Consider the following 23,172-nt stretch of genomic DNA (forward strand, 5'->3'; position numbering starts at 1 on the left):
CTATGGGACTTAACATCTGTGGTCATCAGGCCCCTAGAACTTAGAACTACTTAAACCTAACTAACCTAAGGACATCACACACATCCATGCCCGAGGCAGGATTCGAACCTGCGACCGTAGCGATCTCGCGGTTCCGAACTGACCGCCTAGAACCGCGAGGGCGCCGCGGCCGGCCACACAGTGTAGAGACCACGCTATGGAATGTACGCAACAGTGCATAGCACAACACTAACAGCATGTCTCCTCTTTAACTCTTAACCGCTATACTGAAATTCCCTTACGGCAGTACTCTAGTGGGGTTTTGGAGTACCCGAACAGGCAAAAAAAAAGCTTTAATTAAAAAAAATTATTCCGGATTGCACTTTCATAATGAATAACAATTTTACACTTTTCGGATACGGTTATAAACCATGTTGACATACTGAAAATCTGTGATCGGATCATACATGTTATGTTCAGTTTTCGAACGCTATTTTGGTTTTCTCGACTGAATTCCTGGTTCAGAAGATGTTGAGGCAAGAGGAGCAAAACCAAGTTTTACGGAAAAGAGGTCGAACATCTCGACGTGTATATGTGTTTTTGCTAAATCCATTCCGAGGCTATTCTCTTATTTTTAAATCATCAATCTGATAAATTTTTTGGTGCACTGAAGCAAAACAGCACCATTGATACCCACTGTGATTAAAATGTCATAAGTACAGACACTGACCATCTGCGTCCTTGCAGTGATACCGAATAGTTGGTCGAGTGCATCCACCCCTATTTTAGTGATAGAGTAGTCAATGATCATTTAAAGCTTGTTCTTTTGAGTACTAGGTAACTGATCGTTTGACAAATTATCTTTCTTTAAATGGCTCTGAGCACTATGGGACTTAACATATATGGTCATCAGTCCCCTAGAACCTAGAACTACTTAAACCTAACTATCCTAAGGACATCACACAACACCCAGTCATCACGAGGCAGAGAAAATCTCTGACCCCGCCGGTAATCGAACCCGGGAACCCGGGCGTGGGAAGCGAGAACGCTACCGCACGACCACGAGCAGCTCACTATCTTTCTTTAGTTGTTGTTGTTGGTTGTGGTCTTCAGTCCTGAGACTGGTTTGATGCAGCTCTCCATGCTACTCTATCCTGTGCAAGGTTCTTCATCTCCCAGTACCTACTGCAACCTACATGCTTCTGAATCTGGTTAGTGTATTCATCTCTTGATCTCCCTCCACGATTTTTACCCTCCACGCTGCCCTCCAATACTAAACTGGTGATCCCTTGATGCCTCAGAACATGTCCTACCAACCGATCGCTTCTCCTGGTCAAGTTGTGCCACAAACGTCTCTTCTCCCAATCCTATTCAATACTTCCTCATTAGTTATGTGATCTACCCATCTAATCTTCAGCATTCTTCTGTAGCACCACATTTCGAAAGCTTCTATTCTCTTATTGTCCAAACTATTTATCGTCCATGTTTCACTTCCATACATGGCTACACTCCATACAAATAATTTCAGAAAAGACATCCTGACACTTAAATCTATGCTCGATGTTAACAAATTTCTCTTCTTCAGAAACGCTTTCCTTGTCATTACCAGTCTACATTTTATATCCTCTGTACTTCGACCATCATCAGTTATTTTGCTCCCCAAATAGCAAAACTCCTTTAGTACTTTAAGTGTCTCATTTCCTAATCTAATTCCCTCAGCATCACTTGACTTAATTCCACTACATTCCATTATCCTCGTTTTGCTTTTGTTCATGTTCATCTTATATACTCCTCTCAAGACACTGTCCATTCAATTCAACTGCTATTCCAAGTCCTTTATGTCTCTGACAGAATTACAATGTCAAAACCTCAAAGTTTTTATTTCTTCTCCATGGATTTTAATACGTACTCCGAATTTTTCTTTTATTTCCTTTACTGCTTGCTCAATATACAGATTGAATAACATCGGGGTGAGGCTACAACCCTGTTTTACTCCCTTGCCAACCACTGCTTCCCTTTCATATCCCCCGACTCTTATAACTGCCATCTGGTTTCTGTACAAATTGTAAATAGCCTTTCGCTCCCTTTATTTTATCCCTGCCACCTTTAGAATTTGAAAGAGAGTATTCCAGTCAACATTGTGAAAAGCTTTCTCTAAGCCTAAAAATGCTAGAAACGTAGGTTTGCTCTTCCTTAATCTTTCTTCTAAGTTAAGTCGTAAGGTCAGTATTGCCTCACGTGTTCCAGTATTTCTACGAAATCCAAACTGGTCTTCCCCGAGGTTGGCTTCTACTAGTTTTTCCATTCGTCTGTAAAGAATTCGTGTTAGCATTTTCAGCTGTGGCTTCTCATTATTTATGTGTAGTTATGCCCAAATAATGCAGATTCTGTTGGGTGCTTTCTGTTTGGTTTGAATGCCTCTGAGATCTACGGTTTATTTCCGTTAAGAGTAGCCAAGAAAGTCAGAGCTTTGGTTTCCATTTTATCATAGAATTCGAGTGACCTGAATCATTTACCTACTGTTATATTTCTAATGCTGCCCTCAGTTAGTGTTATTAATTTCAAAACATCATGTGTTGGAACTGGTAATGTCCTTTAATTTGTCGCTTTGCCTTTGTAGACAAATGCATTGCATAAATAGAAAGTTCGCCCATCACGAAGGCTTATAATTTTGAAGCCATATTTTGCTGGCTTCTTTGGCGTACACATGCGAAAGTTGCACCAGCCGCAAAAGGGTACTAATATTTATCTACAATGAGTTACCACGCAGTTACAGTTTCTGCAAGTCCGTCCTAGCATCCCTTGTAGCAGCACAACCAAAACGCAAACAAGACAAAATGAATAAAAATCTACGAACGCTAATAGTGGCTCGAAACACGTCACGAATGGTTCCATCGCTAACAAAAAATCCAACATTTTCGTGATTAGATTTCATTATTCCAGATAAGTAAAGCAGACGCAGAAATTCTCTCAGTTCTATTCTATCTATCAGTTTTACCAATACTGGTTCAGGTGCTATCTATTTGTTTGACATGTCATGTATCTGACGTTTGTACTTATTTCTATTTTATGTAATAAACCTTCAGTATCGAGTAATTACCAAACAGATAATATGTCAGTTGACTCAAGTGATTTTACTTCACGTGTAGGCTCCGGAAGGCGACTAACTATATTGTGACCACGAGTACGAGTTGTAGAAGGAGCTTCTTTTGACCACTTGCAGCAATGCTTTTTCCGGAAAAAGTATTACCAGCGGAAGGCACATTACACGCGTCTTTATCTGATTCTTCACGACTACTTCCTGACGTAACTTCAGATGGGAAACCATGATAACTTTGGATAAATTCGTCCACGACTGCTGCGCTCTCTCCATCAGATTGCAAAACGTAAAATCGTTCACTAATCTTTCACACTCGTCATCTGTTACTGACTTTGATGATACTATTATATAAAACACTGCATACATACATACAGTCGGCCGCGGTGGTCTCGCGGTTCTAGGAGCGCAGTCCGGAGCCTTGCGACTGCTACGGTCGCTGGTTCGAATCCTGCCTCGGGCATGGATGTGTGTGATGTCCTTAGGTTAGTTAGGTTTAAGTAGTTCTAAGTTCTAGGGGACTAATGACCACAGCAGTTGAGTCCCATAGTGCTCAGAGCCATTTGAACCATTTTTTGAACATACATACATACATTTATAACCTTAAATAATGAGATTCTCATTGATATTTTACTCTCATCTAAGTACTCAAAGACTTCAGTCGCATGAAACACTACGAGACATAATGAAAAATAACTTACTAAATACTTTGGTGGGGTATTCAGAGACGTCTTTCTCTTTATCTAAAGAAATATAACAGGAAAGATCGCATGTAACACTCCACGTTAAACGGCATATCTTCACTGACGAACACCATGAACGCAAGCGCCATCTTTGTTCCGTTCATATACTGTGTATTACATTTAATCTGAGGTGTCAAAAGTTGTGGAATACCTCCTAATATCATGTCGGACCTGCTTCTCCCAGTTGTAGTGCGGCAATTCGACGTGGCATGGACTCAAGTTGTTGGAACTCCCTTGCAGACGTACTGAGCCACGGTGACTTTATAGACGTCCATAACTACGAAAGCAATGCCGGTACCGGATTTTGTGCACGAACTGCCCTTTCGATTACGTCCTTTTAATATTCGATAGGATTTAACTCGGGTGATCGGCGTAGCCAAATAATATGCTCAAATCGTCCAGGGCGTCCGTCAAACCAATCGTGAAAAACTGTGGCCCGGTGACATGGCGTGTTCTCATCCATAAAAATTCCACTGTTGTTTGGGAACATAAAGCCCTTGAAGGTCTGCAGATGGTCTCAGTTGATTCAGCTGGACCAGACGATCCAGCCAATTCCATGAAAACAAAGTCGACACAATTATGGACCACCACCAGCTAGCAAAGTGCTTTGTTGACAACTTGGGTCAATGGTTTCGTGGAACATGCAGCACACTCGAAACTTACCATCAGCTCTTACCAACAGAAATCGGGACTCATGGGACAAGGCCACAGTTTTCCAAAGTCTAGGGTTCAACCAATATGGTCACGTGCTCAGGAGAGTCGCTGCAGGCTGTGTCGTGTTGTTAGCAAAGGCACTCGCGTCGGTCGTCTGCTATCATAGTCGATTAACGTCAAATTTCTCCGTAATGTCCTAACGGATGCGTCAGTCGTAGGTCCCACATTGCTTTGTGCAGTGATTTCACACACTGTTGTTTGTTTGTTAGCACTGAGAACTCTACCCAAACGAATCTGCATTCGGTCGTTGAGTGATTGCCGTTGGCCACTGCATTGTCCGTGGTGAGAGGTAATGCCTTCAATGCGCTATTCTAGGCACACTCTTGACACAGTGGAATTCGGAATATTGAATTCCCTAATGATTTCTGTAAAAGACTGTCCCATGCATCTAGCTCCAACTAACATTCCGCGTCCAAAGTCTGTTAATTCCCGTCGTGCGGTCATAATCGTGTCGGGAACCTTTTCAAGTGAATCACCGGAGTACAAATGACAGTTCTGTCAATGCACTGTCCTTTTATACCTTGTGTACGTGATTTTACCACCATCTGTATATGTACATATCGCTAGGGGATGACTTTCGTCACCTCGGCGTATATCGCCTTTGGTTGTCCAGGACCCAAGACCAGTTAAGGATTAATTTCCTACACACGAGTGAGCCGTGCGCGGCTCGAGTTCCGTTTATTGTTTGTCATTTTCTCTTTAAGATGCTGCCACCTCGTTTTATTCTTAGATTTACTGGCGTCACTAAGTTCCTGTCTTACCTGGCCGTGAGTGGCAGCAGCAGCGCTTATCGCTAAGAGCACTGTTGCATTGCTTCTGGAGCGACCGTTAGTATTTCCGGGTCGTCGTGTGCCTGGGGTTCAGTCGGGACGGAGCGCCAGACAGGCGCGGACAACCAGTACTTGCCGACCACTGGCCACACACATGAACTGTCCGACGGCAGGAGATTGGAGCGGGAACGACCGCCGGTTGGTTGTTCGGTTGGTCGTCTCATCGGGTGACGTGTATTTGGTCTTTTGACCGTTTCTGGGCCTCGTCAGTTGGTCATCTTGCCGAACTTGGATCGGTTCCTTTCTTGTGCAGATGTGTTGGGTGGCCAATAGGCAAGTGTTCCCTCTGAATGGGTGGGTCCGAGCCAGTGATCCCGGGTCACTGTGTCTCCGAGTTCCGAACGCACATCGAGTAGAGTCGGGTTGTAGCTGCAGTGAACTCCGGACAACCAAGACTCGCCCGACACTCATAACTTCATTGGAGGCGACCACAGCCTCCCACAAAATAACCGACCCATCAGCCTTCTGAGCTCGCTCAGTAAGATTGTTGAGAAGGTGATTCTCAAACGTATCACTAGGCACTGCATTACAAATGACATCCTGAGACCGGAGCAATTCGGCTTCAGGAATCACCACTCCACAACAACTCCTACGGGTCGTTGAACACATAACATATGGCTTCAACATAAACAAAGCTACAGGGGCGGTGTTCCTGGACATCGAAAAGGCTTTCGACCGTATATGGCACAACGGCCTTATTCGCAAACTCAGTGACGGGCTGCTGCGTCTAATACACTCATACCTCACAGACAGGAGTTTCAACACTGACGTGCAGGGAAAACAATCAACACGACACGGTATACACGCGGGAGTACCCCAGGGAAGCATCCTAGGGCCCCTACTGTTTAACCTCTACATAAACGATCTCCCAACCACACACAACACAACGATGGCAATCTACGCGGATGACACAGCCATCCTTGCGCAAGATTGGAAACCATCAAACATTACGTCACGCCTACAGACTGCACTTAGAGTGGCTGAGCCTTGGTTGGAGAAATGGCGTCTTAGAGTAAACGTCGACAAGTGCGAAGCCGTTCTGTTCACTAGAAGACCGAAGCAACTGCGCAAACACCGCTACTGCAGACCAATAACTCTACATGCACGTCCAATACGTTTCCGCGAGAAAGTCAAATACCTAGGTGTCTGGCTGGATCGGAAACTACCCTGGGGGGACCACATACAACACATGACCAACCGAGCAAGCGCGAGGCTCAAACAGCTCTACCCTATGCTCAACAGGCATAGTACACTGAACAGAAGGGTGTCTAGGTCCATGTACATGACACTTATCCGACCCCTGATGACGTACGCAGCCCCTGTCTGGGAATACGCTGCGCCCACACGCCTGCGCCGTCTGCAGCTCATACAAAACAGCGTACTCAAAATCATAAGCAACGCTCCATGATACACACGCATCGCGGACCTTCACCAGGAATACCGACTTGAGACTCTGAAGGAGGTAATCCACAAACTCCCCACAAGACTATACAGGAACTCCAGACACTCGCAGAACCCGTTTATTCTGAATCTGGGGAACTACGACCACAACCATAGATGGAAACATAAAAGACCAAAAGACATACTTGTACGTACATAACATCTATGGCCAAGCCTACGCAAACATAACGGTACAGGCGAGCCCCTGCTAACTAGACGCCATTACTGGATATCCAGCTGAAACACACTGCCGAATAACTGGCACCCCACAGGGAAGCTGTACCGTACACTGCATGCAGACAAGCTCCACACATCCCCCACACAGTGAGATGATCTATGGCCGATCTCCCACTACTGTATAACGATCTTCATTATTCCAGGAACGTAGCAGCTGCAGCAACTGGGACACATTGCCATCGCTTGTCACGGTAATGATGCATGATACCTATACTAACAAATCCAACCTTGCATGAACTATCGCAACTAGTAAGCCACTACTGCTCTTACTACCCATCCCACTGTCGCAGAGGTTTTTTTTTCCCACGGCACGAGCCATGGCACTTTTTTTCCCTCTGCTCTTCAAATCGCTACCCTCACTCGCGTTTCGTCCACTATCTATCACCTGATGGACCGCGTTAATGCGTAGTCGTACGCAGACGCACGGACAACATCACAGCCCAGCATCCTGTGATCCACTTACTAGATAACTAACATGTTTACGGAGGTGACAGTAGAACTTTTGGTTTGGTGCGGGCGTGAAGGGCCCCCATCTCTATAAAAAAAGTGGAGACGACCTTGGTTGGTCGTTTGGTCGGTCGTCGGACGACGTGTATTTGGTCGCCTACCGCTTGTGGAAACTCTCTTTGTGTGTGACTTGTCATTTCTCCTTGTTGTTCCACTCTGATTGGTTTTACGATTGTCGGAGTTCTTGGTGCAAGTGGTTACGTGGAATTTTGTGTAGCTTCTGTGATTTGCGCTCAGCAGACGAATGCTGTCTGCATACTGGAGTAGCCAGTCGGTCGCTTGCGACAGAGCAGCGAGTGTGTTTCCTCGCCGTGCTGATGCTGTCCAGCACAGCGTGTAGTTCCACAGCCTTGGTGTTTGTTCATATTTCTCAGTGGTTATTATGCCTTGGCCGTACTAAGACGTCACTTGTCAAGACGTAGTGCTGCTGGTATCTTCGTCCTCGCAGATATTTTCGGTTGTCGTGCCGTTGGTTGGGTTGAAGGGAACTGATTAGGTTGTTGGTTGGTTATTCAGCCGCACCTAGGTCGTGCTGCCACCCGATTATTTAGCTTGGGTGCCTGTCCCACCTAAACTGTTGTTAGAGTCACCTCCCCAGGCCGACCCTTGGAACACTTCTGAGCACCACTGTTCTGCTGTTTGTGATTGCATTTGTCTTTTGTTCCAAGTACTGTGCCAGGCCTTCAGCCGTGTGTTAATTTTGTCTGTTCTGTTTTTAGTATGTGGCATTTAGCCGAGCCCTATGTGAAGTATTTTAAGATGAGGCCTTCAGCCGTGTTTTATTTAAAATTCTTGTTTGCTCTGTATTTAGGCCTAGAACTGAGTTTGTTTTAAAATCTGTGCCTTTCAGCTGTAATGTGTAAATTCCTGTTTTTAGTATTTCTCTTTAATTACCTTGAATTTTTAAAATGGCCTTCAGCCCTACTGTGTAAATGCTTTCTGAAGGTTTGTCTTTAATTATTTTGAATAATTGTTTGGGCCTTCAGTCGTCAATATATTTCATGTATTATTAAAATGGTTTTCTGTTGTAGTGTCTAAATGTTTGTCTTTAAACGTTACCTTTCATTATGTTGAAAAATTATTGGGTTTCCAGCCGAGGAATTAATTTAAATTTTCCTTAATATGGCTTTTAGCCAAGATTTGTAAATGCCTGCCTTTTAAAGAATTTCCTTGCTGATCTGAAATATTATTGGGACCTTTAGCCGAGAAGATATTTTAAGTTTACTTAAGGCCTTCAGCCGTTTATCTAAAACGTGGTGTTTAAAAAACAATCAGTCAAACTCATTCTGGAGAAGTTACTTGGGCCCTCAGCCGTGAATTGATTTTTGTTATTTTAGAGAGAAAACTGTGCATTGATTTGAGCAATAAAGTTGTTTGTGTTCTTGTATAACTAACAGTAATTGACTTTGGCCCCTTTCCACAACCGGATCGCTCTGTCCTGCGAAACCAGATTTCAACGAGGATACACGTCGACAGTAACTGTGACAAAGTTCCAGTGCATATTCGAATATGGATGTTTTTCGATTCATTATTTTCTTTTTAATTGCTTATAATGTGGAAGACGGCTCAGAGTATATCTCCTATTTGAAATTACCACAAATAAAGGCACATGTCAACAGGAACCATAACCAGTTTGTATTATAAAAGTATGATTACAATGTTCGTACCAATAAAGCTCAGAAACTAGACCAAGTACGATCAAGAGAGTTATACAGTGTTGTAGCCCTCTATCCTCATTCACGAAATAGTTTCCTGTCTTCCTGAAGGGCGCGCATTTGAAGATATAATGGCCTTAAGTTTCGCCTTCTAGAAATTTCTAGGAAATTCAAGAACGTTCGAGAGAATTCGAGAACATTTCAGAAAATTTTTTAGTGTTCGAGAGCATTCCAGTGCATTCCAGAATGTTCCTCAATGATCGAGGATGTTCGGAAATAGTCTGGAACATTGTGGGTGATTCCACAATATTCGGAAACATCCCGCAACATCTCAGATCATTGTGAATGTTGTGAAATATTCTGGAGCATTGTGAACCGTTCAAATCCTTTTTGGTACGTTCTGAAATTCGCCACTGTATTACATAAAGCAAGACCCGTCGTGGGTTCGAACGTCAGTGAGGAGGGGGGGAACCGAAAAATTAGTGCAGAGAGTGAATAAAAACAAATAATGAAGCGTGAGTAGTCAGAGATATACAGTGACTGAATATAAGGAGAAAATAGTGAAAAGTGTGTTAAAGTGTACTTAGTATATCTGTTAAGAAGTTGATTTGATTTATAGCCGGCCTCTGTAGCCGAACGGTTGTAGGCCCTTCAATCCGGAACCGCGCTGCTGCTACGGTCGCAGGTTCGAATCCTGCCTAGGGCATGGATGTGTGTGATGTCCTTACTTAGCAAGTTTTAAGTAGTTCTAAGTCTAGGCGACAGATGACCTGACATGTTAAGTCCCATAGTGCTTAGAGCCATTTGAACCATTTTTTGATTTATATTGTAGGAAACGCCCAAACGTGAAAGAGGAGGAGATTTTGGCAGTTCTGAAACAAAACAGCGAAAACAAAAAGAACAGCGAATAAAGGAAACAGACGAAGAGCGGAAGCACGTTTAAGTTTGCAACGAACGATAATGGCCACCGTGAGCAGCAGAGAAACCGAAGAACAATGAAATGAATGGATTGAAGAATCAAGAATTGCGACACAATCTTATAATAAAAAGCTGCGATCTCAAACCAGCCATGAAAATATGAACCTACGATAAGCGCGGAGGATGAGAAGTAAACAGTAAAACCTAGCAAATAAAGCAATCCATTACGACCCGTCGAAAGAATATAACAAACACAAACACGTCGTAATCGTAAAAATGGATAACATGTGCCCATTTTGCAATGCGAAAAAATTCAGTAGAGATATACCAGGATCCTGTAGCATGAATGGAACAATTCTATTAGTACCACTAGAAGCACCTCCAAAGGTTTTTTTTACGCTATATGGCCAGAGAAACTACATAATCAAAACACTTGATTCCAAACATAAAAGCGTGCAACACATGCCTTTGTTTTCGGTGTGACTTCGATCAGCACTAACAGAGATGAAATCGATTATATTTTTTCCATCGAATGACAAAGGTGTCAGAACATGCGATCATTACTACCTCCATCCTACGCAGACCATAAATTTCTGCAAGTATATTTCATCGGAACTGAAGAAACAGAAACTGATCAACGATGCAGAAATATCAGTGGATTGTGGCGAGAAGTAGTGCGAGATATATAGAGGATCTTACACTTATACAATCAACAGATTCGCATATTCAAAACGGCAGTAGACCGAATGATTTCTGATGACTATAAAGTTATAATTCGAGCCGACAAAAGACAACATCAAGGACACGATTTAATGCACCTCAGGCAGACGAAATAGCCATCGTAATTGTGGACAATGAAAACGCAAGCGGTGATGTAAGTGTACAACAAAGAAGGGAAGGACTACAAACGCATTGCAGAGACAAACCGTTCATATGGTGTCCTCCAATATCCATTAATATTTCTGCACGCAGAGGACGGATATCATTTTAATATGAAACAAATCCAACTTGAAACAGGCGTAAAAACAAACAAAAAAGTTACTTCCAAAGAGTTCTATGCTTACTGCTGAATGATCAGAGACAATGAAACGTATAATCCCCATTCTGAATACTCGCCGTTTATTCCAACAATTCCTGGTAGTTTGTATGGAACAACAGAAGCGGAAAAGACGCTTTAGATAAAACTGAGTCAGAAAAAACTACACGATACATCCACATTCGAGAGGCAATCGTAAATGACGGAAACAATGACGACACTGGAACTTGGGTAATCTTACCCTCATCACATCTAGGAAGTCCCATGCAGGAATACGGTCAAGATGCCGTGACCTACATAAGAAAATATTGACGACCTGACTTCTTCATAACATTCAGGTGCAAATCGTCGAGGCCAGATATTAAAAAACAACTAACATACGGACATGCATTAACACTACACAATAGCACGAGTTTTCCGACAAAAACAAATGAGATTTGCTGAAGTCATTAAAAAATATCATATCTTTGGAACCGTTAGATGCTGGATGTACAGAATCGCATGCCTCACTCACTACACGACAGAATTCATCCCACGGGTATCGACAATATCATCCAACATGGATTTCCCAATCGACAAGAAGATCCAGAACTGTAGTACATAGTAGTGAAAACATTACTAACGGATTATGTGGGCCATTAAACCCCAATTCGCTATGTACGAGTGATGGAAAATGTAGAAAAAAAAATACCCAAAAGCATACCTAGAGGACACACAAACCGGAGTTAATGGCTATTCCAAATACAGTAGGCGGTCATCCAAAAACAGTAGCTTCACAGCAAAAATACGAATACGAGGCAGCGACGAACTGGAAATAGATAATCAATGGCTAGTATATAACACACTACTTTCCAAAATGTTCCAAGCACACACAAACGTAGAATATTGCAATTTAGTGAAATCCATCAAATATGTCTATAAGTCAGCGGACAAAGGCAGTGACATGGTAGTATTTCAAATATCCAAAGACAGTCCAACAAAAAAACAGAAAGAACGAGATCCTCATGTGCCAAATGGGAAGATACACCAACAGTAGCAAAGCAGCGTGGCGGATTTTCCTTTTTTCCTTACACGAACGTGAACCTAATGTGCAACATGTGGCAGTGAACGGAGTGTTTACTTCACAAAAGACACCGCCAGAAAAATTTCAAGCGAAACACCTCAGAACAGAACATTAACAGATTTTTACCAACTGTGCCAAACGGATCCATTTGCGAAAACGCTAGTATATGTCGGGATCCCTGATATTATACGTGGAACATAATAAGAAAAATCTTCTAACTACAAAATCAAGGAACTCCAGTAGAAGATAATCCAGGAATCACTTGGCCGAGTATATACCACACATCCGAACAACGCCAAGTATTTCTATCTCCAGATGTTGCTACAAGAAATACGGGTACAAGGTTCACAGATCTCTAGACTGTTGATGATTATCTATGCCAGACGTACCAAGAAGCATGCCAACGCTTAGGACTGCTGGAAAACGACAACCACTGGAATTAACACTACAAGAAGACTCCTAAGCTGAACCAACGAGACATATTCGCCATAATTCTAACAACATGTAACCTATGAAATCAAAAACAGCTATGGGGCTTCTTCAAAGAGAGCATGAGTGATGGCATACTGTAACAAATCCAACAAGTTCGTCCTGAATTGACGATCGAATTCCACGACAACATCTTCAATGAAACACTCGTTCACCTAGAAGATAAATACTTAGCACCACGAAGACATCTTCATTGCAACATTCATCCGCCTAGAAGATAAGTGTTTAGCAATAAACAATAACATCTTAGTAGAATTTGGGATGCAAACACCACGAAATTGCAAAGCAAAAAAGTTTCAACATCAATGAACTGTACTGCAGACAACAAACACCTCTTCAATGATAATCAAAAAGATATTTACAACGTTATCATGGACCAGATCCACCATACCTGAAATTTGGTATCCTCGACACGCTCTTGACACTGTTGTGTCGAAATATTGAATTCCCTAACGACTTCCGAAATGGACTGTCCCATGCGTCTAGCTCCAACTACCATGCCGCGTTCAAAGTATGTTAATTCCCGTCGTGCGTCCATAATCACGCCGGATACCATTTCACACTTTCACCTGAGTAGAAATGGCAGCTCCGCCGATGCGCTACCCCTTTTATACTTTGCGTACACGATACCACCGCCATCGGTATATTTGGAAATCGCTACCCCATGACTTTTGTTACCTCACTGTAAATGGGAACTGTTGGTGAAACGGAATTTGAATTTCATGGAGAGCAAGGATGCACAGGAATGTTATTCGAGTAGGAATCAGCAGGGAGGAAAAAGAAGGGTGAAGGGAGGAATTGGGAGGGGGGGGGGGGGGGGGGGAATTTAGGTGATGTTGTTGGTGAAGTCACGATTTGAGAACAGGTTGAGAAATTTTATTCTCTTTTTCCCCTCTTTCCTTGAGCCGAAGTTTAATCTCGAACGTGCTACTCGTTTACAAAATTTGTAATCTGTCTAGATGATTTGATTAATGAGCTACGGTTATTTTTCGCTATTACTTTGTGTACATCGTTTTATTGTAGGTCAAAAGAAGGATTTTGACGTTCATTGTTATTATTAGGATACTATTACGACTCGATGTTTCCTCTTAAGAATGGTCCAGTGCACATCCGGCAAATCTCTTCTGGAAGTCCCATTGTTTTCCAAACTTTCATGGCTTCATTGAATTACCAGCCCAGTACTTAACGTGCTTGCACTATGTATCACCCACACGACGTACCGTCGAACTGTTCAATCAGCTACATCAGTCATACATTTTGCTATTATGTCATCTCTACTTGGATATGCTAGGGAAGTTTTTTAAATTTTTCCGGGGATACTCGCGCATGTTGCAATTTACAAAGATGGTGTGTCGAAAGCGTATGTGCGAAAGCAACGTGATGGATACATTAGTGAGCGCTGAAAGCTGTTGATGAGCTTTCAGTTGTGGGACAGCGTGTTTGCTTTCTCTGCTTTCCCGGATATTTGCTGCAAAATTCCAAGAACTTTGTTTTATATTACGATGGTCCTAGAAGAAAGTGGGTTATAGCGTGCTGCGTGGAAGGAAAGATAAATTATGCACACATATGAAAGTTTTGTGGCACAGAACATTCTCTCGGTCCTTTCTGACAACGGTCTATGGAGTGCTATATTTGTTGTTGACACCTCCACGAGGCCACTGAGCCACACGAATGTTACTGGACTAAAGAAATAAAAATCGTTTCCGAGGGAAATTCGATTTGTTGGACTTGGGTAGTAAATACACTCCTGGAAATTGAAATAAGAATTCATTGTCCCAGGAAGGGGAAACTTTATTGACACATTCCTGGGGTCAGATACATCACATGATCACACTGACAGAACCACAGGCACATAGACACAGGCAACATAGCATGCACAATGTCGGCACTAGTACAGTGTATATCCACCTTTCGCAGCAATGCAGGCTGCTATTCTCCCATGGAGACGATCGTAGAGATGCTGGATGTAGTCCTGTGGAACGGCTTGCCATGCCATTTCCACCTGGCGCCTCAGTTGGACCAGCGTTCGTGCTGGACGTGCAGACCGCGTGAGACGACGCTTCATTCAGTCCCAAACATGCTCAATGGGGGACAGATCCGAAGATCTTGCTGGCCAGGGTAGTTGACTTACACCTTCTAGAGCACGTTGGGTGGCACGGGATACATGCGGACGTGCATTGTCCTGTTGGAACAGCAAGTTCCCTTGCCGGTCTAGGAATGGTAGAACGATGGGTTCGATGACGGTTTGGATGTACCGTGCACTATTCAGTGTCCCCTCGACGATCACCAGAGGTGTATGGCCAGTGTAGGAGATCGCTCCCCACACCATGATGCCGGGTGTTGGCCCTGTGTGCCTCGGTCGTATGCAGTCCTGGTTGTGGCGCTCACCTGCACGGCGCCAAACACGCATACGACTATCATTGGCACCAAGGCAGAAGCGACTCTCATCGCTGAAGACGACACGTCTCCATTCGTCCCTCCATTCACGCCTGTCGCGACACCACTGGAGGCGGGCTGCACGATGTTGGGGCGTGAGCGGAAGACGGCCTAACGGTGTGCGGGACCGTAGCGCAGCTTCATGGAGACGGTTGCGAATGGTCCTCGCCAATACCCCAGGACCAACAGTGTCCGTAATTTCTTGGGAAGTGGCGGTGCGGTCCGGTCCCAGGTCGACGGGCACGTGCACCTTCCGCCGACCACGGGCGACAACATCGATGTACTGTGGAGACCTCACGCCCCACGTGTTGAGCAATTCGTCGGTACGTCCACCGGGCCTCCCGCATGCCCACTACACGCCCTCGCTCAAAGTCCGTCAACTGCACGTACGGTTCACGTCCACGCTGTCGCGGCATGCTACCAGTGTTAAAGACTGCGATGGAGCTCCGTATGCCACGGCAAACTGGCTGACACTGACGGCGGCGGTGCACAAATGCTGCGCAGCTAGCGCCATTCGACGGCCAACACCGCGGTTCCTGGTGTGTCCGCTGTGCCGTGCGTGTGATCATTGCTTGTACAGCCCTCTCGCAGTGTCCGGAGCAAGTATGGTGGGTCTGACACACCGGTGTCAATGTGTTCTTTTTTCCATTTCCAGGAGTGTACATCCAGGTCAGTTAATCCTCACCTTTTCCTTCCTTTGTTTAACATTTCTCTCCTAAAATTTCATAGCTGTCGTAGTTGACATATCATGAAATCAATAAGTCGGCGACCTGAGTCACCAATAACTGTTTAACGTCTGCGATAGCTGTTCCATCATGTATCATAATTGCCTCAATGTTGCTCCTGACACAACGGCAGCGTTCCGACACTTTTACAGTTGCTCTGAGCAAATCCGTTCTGACAGTCGGGTCTTGGTGAAAATCTGTGGGGAATCATTCACGTAAATTATACGTGTGCACTCGCACGTCTGAATGCGTCGTGCGTCACCTACTTCCGTGCATTAAGAAGCGAATATCGAAGCGAACTTTTCAGTGTTATCATCTCTCCCGTTGAGACACTCTGGGAGACACGAAATTTAGTCAGAATGGTGGCTCGTTGTGTGCTGTTTCTTGCCGCTCACCAATAACTGAATCAGCTCCCAGAGTTATACGTCTCTCTGGCTTGGAGATCTTTAACTTGTGAGATGCAATACTTTTATGTAAATCGTAGGATTATTTGAAAGTGTGAGAGAGTTTCATCGTTAGCTCACCATTTCACGTGTAATATTCACCACTGAAACTGCAGAATATTGTGTTACTATGAAACTTAGAGAACTTGGTTCAGTTATCAGTTTTCACCTATAATTTTTACTAAAGAACTCTGACATATTTCGCAGCCTTTTCCTGCATTTAATAAGTGATTTACGTGTTTGAAGTGGAATGTAGAGCGCACACGTTGTTGTGCTACAAATAGTGTGTCCCTTTTCTACGATTGTGGTGCCTCATTTAGCACTTTGTTGCTCTTTAGTAGTGTTCGCTTGATTTCTACATTGACGGCTAAGGCCTCAAACGTCGTGGCATGGTTTCGATTCCACTAGAAGGTAAAAAACAAACAAACAGCCACTGACCGAACAGGCTGTGAAGACTTAACAGTACCGACCGGTTGTCATCCTCAGACATTATGTGTCACTGGAGGGCATGTTGCCACCACACTGCTCTCCAGGCCGTTGTCAGTTTTCGTGAGTGAAGTAGTCACTCAAATGGCCTTACAAGGGCTGAGTGCACCCCGCTTGCTAACAGCTCTCCGCAGACCCATCCAAACGTTAGCAAAGCCCGACAGCGCTTATTAACTTCGGTGATCTGATGAGAATCGGTGTTACCTCTGTGACAAGGCCGTTGACTTTCACTAAAAAGTAGGTAAGGAATAAAAAGAGATTTACTAATAGCTGAGGGAAGTGGATGTAAGAGCCCTGCTCATATAAAGACTCTTTTGGCATTACGCAATAATGATCAATAGAGTTGCTATATGCCCTTTAAATTGCATGAAAGTATCCGTCATAGGACAGCACTCCATATAACGGCGATGAAGGGACTGTGTATATGATTCGTTGCATTATACAGGGTGATTCCGTTATGATGTTACAAAATTTCAGAGATGATGAACGGGGATAAATGCCTCAGTTCAAGGTAAGGGATCCTGGTCCGGAAACGGCCGAATCGAAAGCTATAAGCGAAAATCGTTCTGATACATCTTACGGTGGAAGACATGTGCTGGTGCTGTTAGTGATAAAACTGTAAGATAGGCAACTTTCAGAGATGGTAGTATTGAACAAAATAAGAAGAAAATATCTAGTAATCTGGGCTCTAAAACGAATACCTCAGCTATGAGTACTTGTTCATCTTAGATACTGCGAAAAACATCTCTGCTATTGAAGACGTTCCCACAGCTCTTAAAGTATGCGTTTTAGAGCCCATATTTACTGGACTTCTCTTTCTTGTTTCCGTCCATATTACCTCCTCCAAAAACACGGAAACCAAAAAGCTTGCAGTAGAAGAGATGCGTCTTACAGTATCAAAGGTTTTAAGGTATTAATTTTAGAGCCCATATTCACTAGATTTTTTTTTGTTTCGGCTCCTACTAACAGCTCTGAATGTTGCCTACCCTAGAATCTTAGCAACAGCAGTACCCGTATATGCACTTTGCTGTAAGAGTAATCAGAACGATTTCCTCGAACAGTCCACAGATGTACTGCCGGTGTATAGTGTCAGAATATCACGAAATGGAATACCAACATACCAGGGTCTTGGCACAGACATCTAAATACTGGGACAGCGTCATTATAGAGAGGCGATCGAAATTTGTACCAGACACGGACTCTTTAACCGAGATTGCGGCTACCACCTCAGCAGGTCATGGGAACCAGCATTGAGTCTCATTAAAAAGACGCTCAGCAAAGGAAACGACCGGGCGAATAGAGCAGACGAGGTAATTACATCGACGTCACTACAGACGCCGACGCCAGCGTCTGAGCGACCGCTGACGCGAGGACGCGAGGGCGCGGAGAGAACGCCTCGCGAGGGGAGGGGATTTAAGACGGCCGCCTGCCCCCAGGAGCTTAGGACGAGAGCGGAGCGCGCCACGCGGTCACCGAAGCAACTTGTCGTGTTCCTGTACTTGTTGGTTGCGCAGTGTTTTCTTCAGGAATAAAACACTGCGCACCTAGGGACCGATAGTGAGGGATTTTGCGAGTCAGGGCCCCCTTCGCATGGGACAAGCCAGCGCTCGCAGAGGCCAAGGCTAGCTTTCCTTCTTCTATGTCTAAATCTCTTCGCCTTTACTGACACTATGTCTGACACGCGAAAGGCGCCCCGCTGGTTCGAGGCTCCGAAGAAGAAGCAAGAACTTGACCCCAAGAGAGAGATTGTCTTGCATCACACTGGCAATGCATCGTCCAACAAAGACGAGCGATATCCAAATGAAAGCCTGAAGATTCTTACCGACTTAATGCCAACCACTACCGTGGGATCTACGCCAACAGAAGAACTTCCTGGACCTGCCAAGAGGAAAAAGACGGACGAGGCAACCCCGAACTCGTCAGCTAGCAAAAACCGACACAAGAAGTCCCGCCCCATCGCCGATGAGGAGGGATTCATTCCAGCCACTCGGACGGCTCCTTCCCGCAAGATCAAGAGTGCTGCTCCGATATCAACAAACAACTCTTTCGCGGCTATGGACGCCGACCCAACCGACCAAAGTGACACCCTGGCCACCACGGCCCAGACTTCTACAAAAGCACAGTGACGTCCACCCATCATCATTGAATTCAAGGAGGCGTATAAAATCCTATTGCCAACTATTAAGGGCCTTCTCAGTAACCATTTCCAATTCAGAACAGATGGTAAGGACCTCTATAAGCTTCAGACAGCAACTAATACGGATTTTATGAAAGTCACAAAGGAAATCTCAAAAAGGCAATGGGGATTTTATACCTATTCGCCTGACAAACCCATCAAAAAAGTCATTCGAAGGTTTCCCTTCAGTTTCTCTTGCGATGATCTGAGGGAAGAACTGGAAGCCATTGGAATTGTCCCCAGGTCAATCTCCAGAGTACAATCGCCTATAACACACAAAGACACCCCCTCCCCCTTTATGGTAGTGCTCACCAACACACCAGATAACCGAAAATTGCTGACAATGAAGATCATAGCCAACACAGACGTCACAATTGAGGAACCTCGGGGCAAACGTGGCCCCACCATCTGTTATCGATGCCAAGGCATTGGCCATGTGGCCAGACACTGTGCAATGCCCTTCAAGTGTGTGATGCGTGGCCAAGAACAGACTTCCAAAGATTGGCCTAAGGATAAAGTCACTCCTCCCACATGCGTCCGTTGCAACAAAGCTCATCCTGCCAGTTACCTCGGCTGTGAAGTCATTAAAGCCTATAGGAATAGACAAAACGCAACCACTCACCAGGGTCTCACCTATGCTGCTATTGCAGCTGCCATAAGGAACACAAATGTAGCAGCAACCAACATCAATAATGTTTCATCCTCTAAGGCCAATGCCTCCACTGCAGGCATACAGAGAATCAATCTCAACCACCATAGGCGTACTCAGTTTATTCTCCATCGCCCAGCTCCACCCCCTCCGACCATTGCTGGGCCTCAGCAGCACATAATCAGTGCCGGATCGCCAACAACTCAGGCACAACACAACACTTCCCTCCAAGAGTTCAATCTGACCTCAGACATGCAAGTCATGACGAAATCTATCACTGATGCCCTTCAGGCTATCATGGCCACTATTCCGCAACATATTTCTGCTGCAGTTCAAGATGCCCTACATGTCATTCCAATGCCAACCTCCACCACTCAATATGGCAGCTAGATTTGGGCTAATTGTGTGCACATGGAACGCCAATGGAATTCGTAATCAAGTAAGAGAGTTCCGTCTATTCCTTCAAGACGAAAGAATCGACGTGTGCCTGGTCACCGAGACACACTTGAAACCGGATATCCAAGTACTAGTCGCCAACTACAGCTGTTTCCGGACGGACCGGCCGACTGCTGGTGGAGGAACAGCAACATAAGTAAGAAACTCCTTGATGCATGACCAACTGCCAAACCCAGCATTAGCCACAGTAGAAGCCACATCGGTTGCAGTCCAAACATCAAGAAGCCGCATACAATTCATTGCAGCGTACAGGCGCCCCCCCCCCCCCCTCGTCCCCTCCTCCTCCCCCCCCCCCACGGGGCCATATAGAAGAAGCAGACTTTGAGGTGTTACTGTCACAACAAGGAAATCGTTTTCTTGCTGGCGACCTTAATGCCAAAAACACCAACCGGAACAGCTGCATCACTAACATCAATGGACGTCGTCTCCTACGAGTTGCAGAAAGAAACCACGCCATCATCGTGGGACCATACGACCCCACTTGCTTTCCGAACAGAGGCCAGAGTGACGTGCTGGATACACCCATCATTGAGGGATTTCCCAATGATGTTACTGCCACTACCAGAAGGGCCCTTACATCAGCCATGAACCTGTCATCTTTGATGTCGACCTCGTCGGCATCAACAAAACCGCCAAGACACCATCTTGATATTCGAGGAATCAGCTGGGAAACATATCGCCAACTGCTTGAAAGAGACCTTCCGGATACACCAGACCCCGAGACTGCAGGCGCAGAAGCCACTCTATAGTACCTAACATCTAAAGCACTAGACGCTGCAACAGAAGCCACGCCTCCGAGACAGCCTACACAATCAAAAACTCACCAACTGCCTCCACCTCTCATAGCAGCCACCAAGGAAAAAAACCGAGCATTCAGAGAATGGCAGGCAACGCGCAATCCAGCCAAAAAGCGCCTAGTAAATCGATTGCAACGAGAAATTAAGGCAGAAGCGGAAAAACACAAGAATCAAGTCTGGGCAGAAAAGGTAGCACTGCTACAACTACGAGACCAATCAGCCTGGAAGATGACGAAGTCTTTACTAAGGAGCGTACAGAAGTTACCCCTACTACATGTGGGCAACAATATAATTAGCGAACCAGATGCCAAAGCAAATGCTTTGGCAGATGTATTCACAAAATACTTCACGCCGATGAATGACACCGCCGACGCGGCCCACATTGGCCTAGTGAACGAGAGACTTCCAAGATTCCTCGCCAATGGAGCCGAAGATGACCATATTCAACCGATCACGACAGCAGAAGTTACAAGACAGCTCGAAGAACTAAATGGGAAAAAGGCTGGGGGACCTAACCTTTTAACAAATGAGCCGTTGAAGCAACTACCACCTACCGCAGTACCATTAGTAGCGGCCGCTTTCAACGAGATCCTGGCAACTGGCAACTTCCCCCTCAAATATTAACATGCAGAGGTCGTCACCATACCGAAGACAGGACAGGACCCTCGATCACCTGCTAGCTACAGACGAGTCAGTCTTTTACCTGCCGTATCGAAACTTTTTGAACGTTTATATGTAAAGGGATTTCAACAGCATGTGGAAGCAGAAAACCTGCTACCAGACGTCCAGTTCGGCTTTCGCCGAGGCCTCTCCACCACCCAGCTGCTACTACGCCTAGTTGATGACGCATTCGGCGCCATGGAAAGGAAAGAATTCTTCGGGACTGTATTTCTGGATGTCTCTCGTGCCTTTGATCGCGTGTGGCACGAGGGACTCCTGTATAAACTCCTAGATATAGGGGTTCCCGTATCACACGCAACACTCCTGAAGAGCTACATAGAAAACCGGATATTTCATGTCCGCACTCAAGATGGTACATCGTCCACCAGACCAATCAAAGCAGGAGTACTGGGAAGGCAGTGTACTGGGACCACTGTTATACATCTTGTGTACATCTGACCTACCATCGACGGCCAGAACACACCTATTTTCATATGCCGATGATACAGTCATCTACTTCCGAAGTATGAATGCTGCACACCTCCAGGCAAGACTGCAACAAGCATGTAATAACCTGAGCGAATGGGTGACGAAATGGCGACTGTCTTTCAATGCCACAAAGACACAGGCAATAGCAATTTGTAGAAGACCACTTCCGCCTAACATCCAGCCCCTTGAGATAAGGGACACCCCAGTCCTGTGGTCAAAAACAGCAAAATACTTGGGTGTGACCCTTGATAGGCGATTGACATGGCAACCTCATATAGAGAATATTCGACAGAAAGCCAGGAGAAAAATGGTACAGCTCCACCCATTATTAAATCCAGCGTCAACACTACCATCAAGACTGGGGGTGATATTGTACCTTACACTGGTGCGACCAGTCTTAGACTGTGCCGCTGTTGTGTGGGGCAATGCTGCTCCAACCCACATACAACGGATACAAAGAATTCAGAAACGTGCTCTGAAAAGGGCACTCCATCTGCCATATCGGTTCACAACGAATGAACTTCACCAACTCGCAGGGGTACACTATTTGAAAGACCGATTCAGAACCACTGCCCAAACCTTTTACGAAAACACACAACAGTCAGATAACGAACTTGTACGAGAACTTGGACACAGGGTGCACTACGTGGCCTCCACCAGATGGCCCGATGATCTACGCGAATGTTATTTTATTTTAATTAACTATTTATTAATCGTCAACGCACCTGACGATGGCGACATGTCTAATCGCCGAAATATGGTGACCTTTGGACACTATGGACCGGCAATACAACCGTGGACTGTTCGAGCAGGAAATACGCCAGTAGAAAGTGAAGAATCAGAACGATTATAATTTTCGACTCGGGCCCTTGCCTCAGACTGATACATTTACCCTTCTCTTTCATCCCTGAAAATTTACAGTAACAACACGGAATCACCCTCTGTGCGTATTTACTTGTAGCGTTTGTTGATTTCGAAAATCATCTGCCAGCTTTACAAATTTCTTTATAATAACTATGTTTTCGTGCTTTAATCGTCCAATTTTCTTTGGCTACAGGTTGCCGTAGGTTCCTTACAGCATAACAGAGCCATCCTCCGCCAAGCAGACTTGTTCCTCCTGCACTTCCCACTGTCCGCACTTACGTTC

This window comes from Schistocerca gregaria, chromosome 5 (assembly GCF_023897955.1).
Source record: "Schistocerca gregaria isolate iqSchGreg1 chromosome 5, iqSchGreg1.2, whole genome shotgun sequence".
NCBI lineage: Eukaryota > Metazoa > Arthropoda > Insecta > Orthoptera > Acrididae > Schistocerca > Schistocerca gregaria.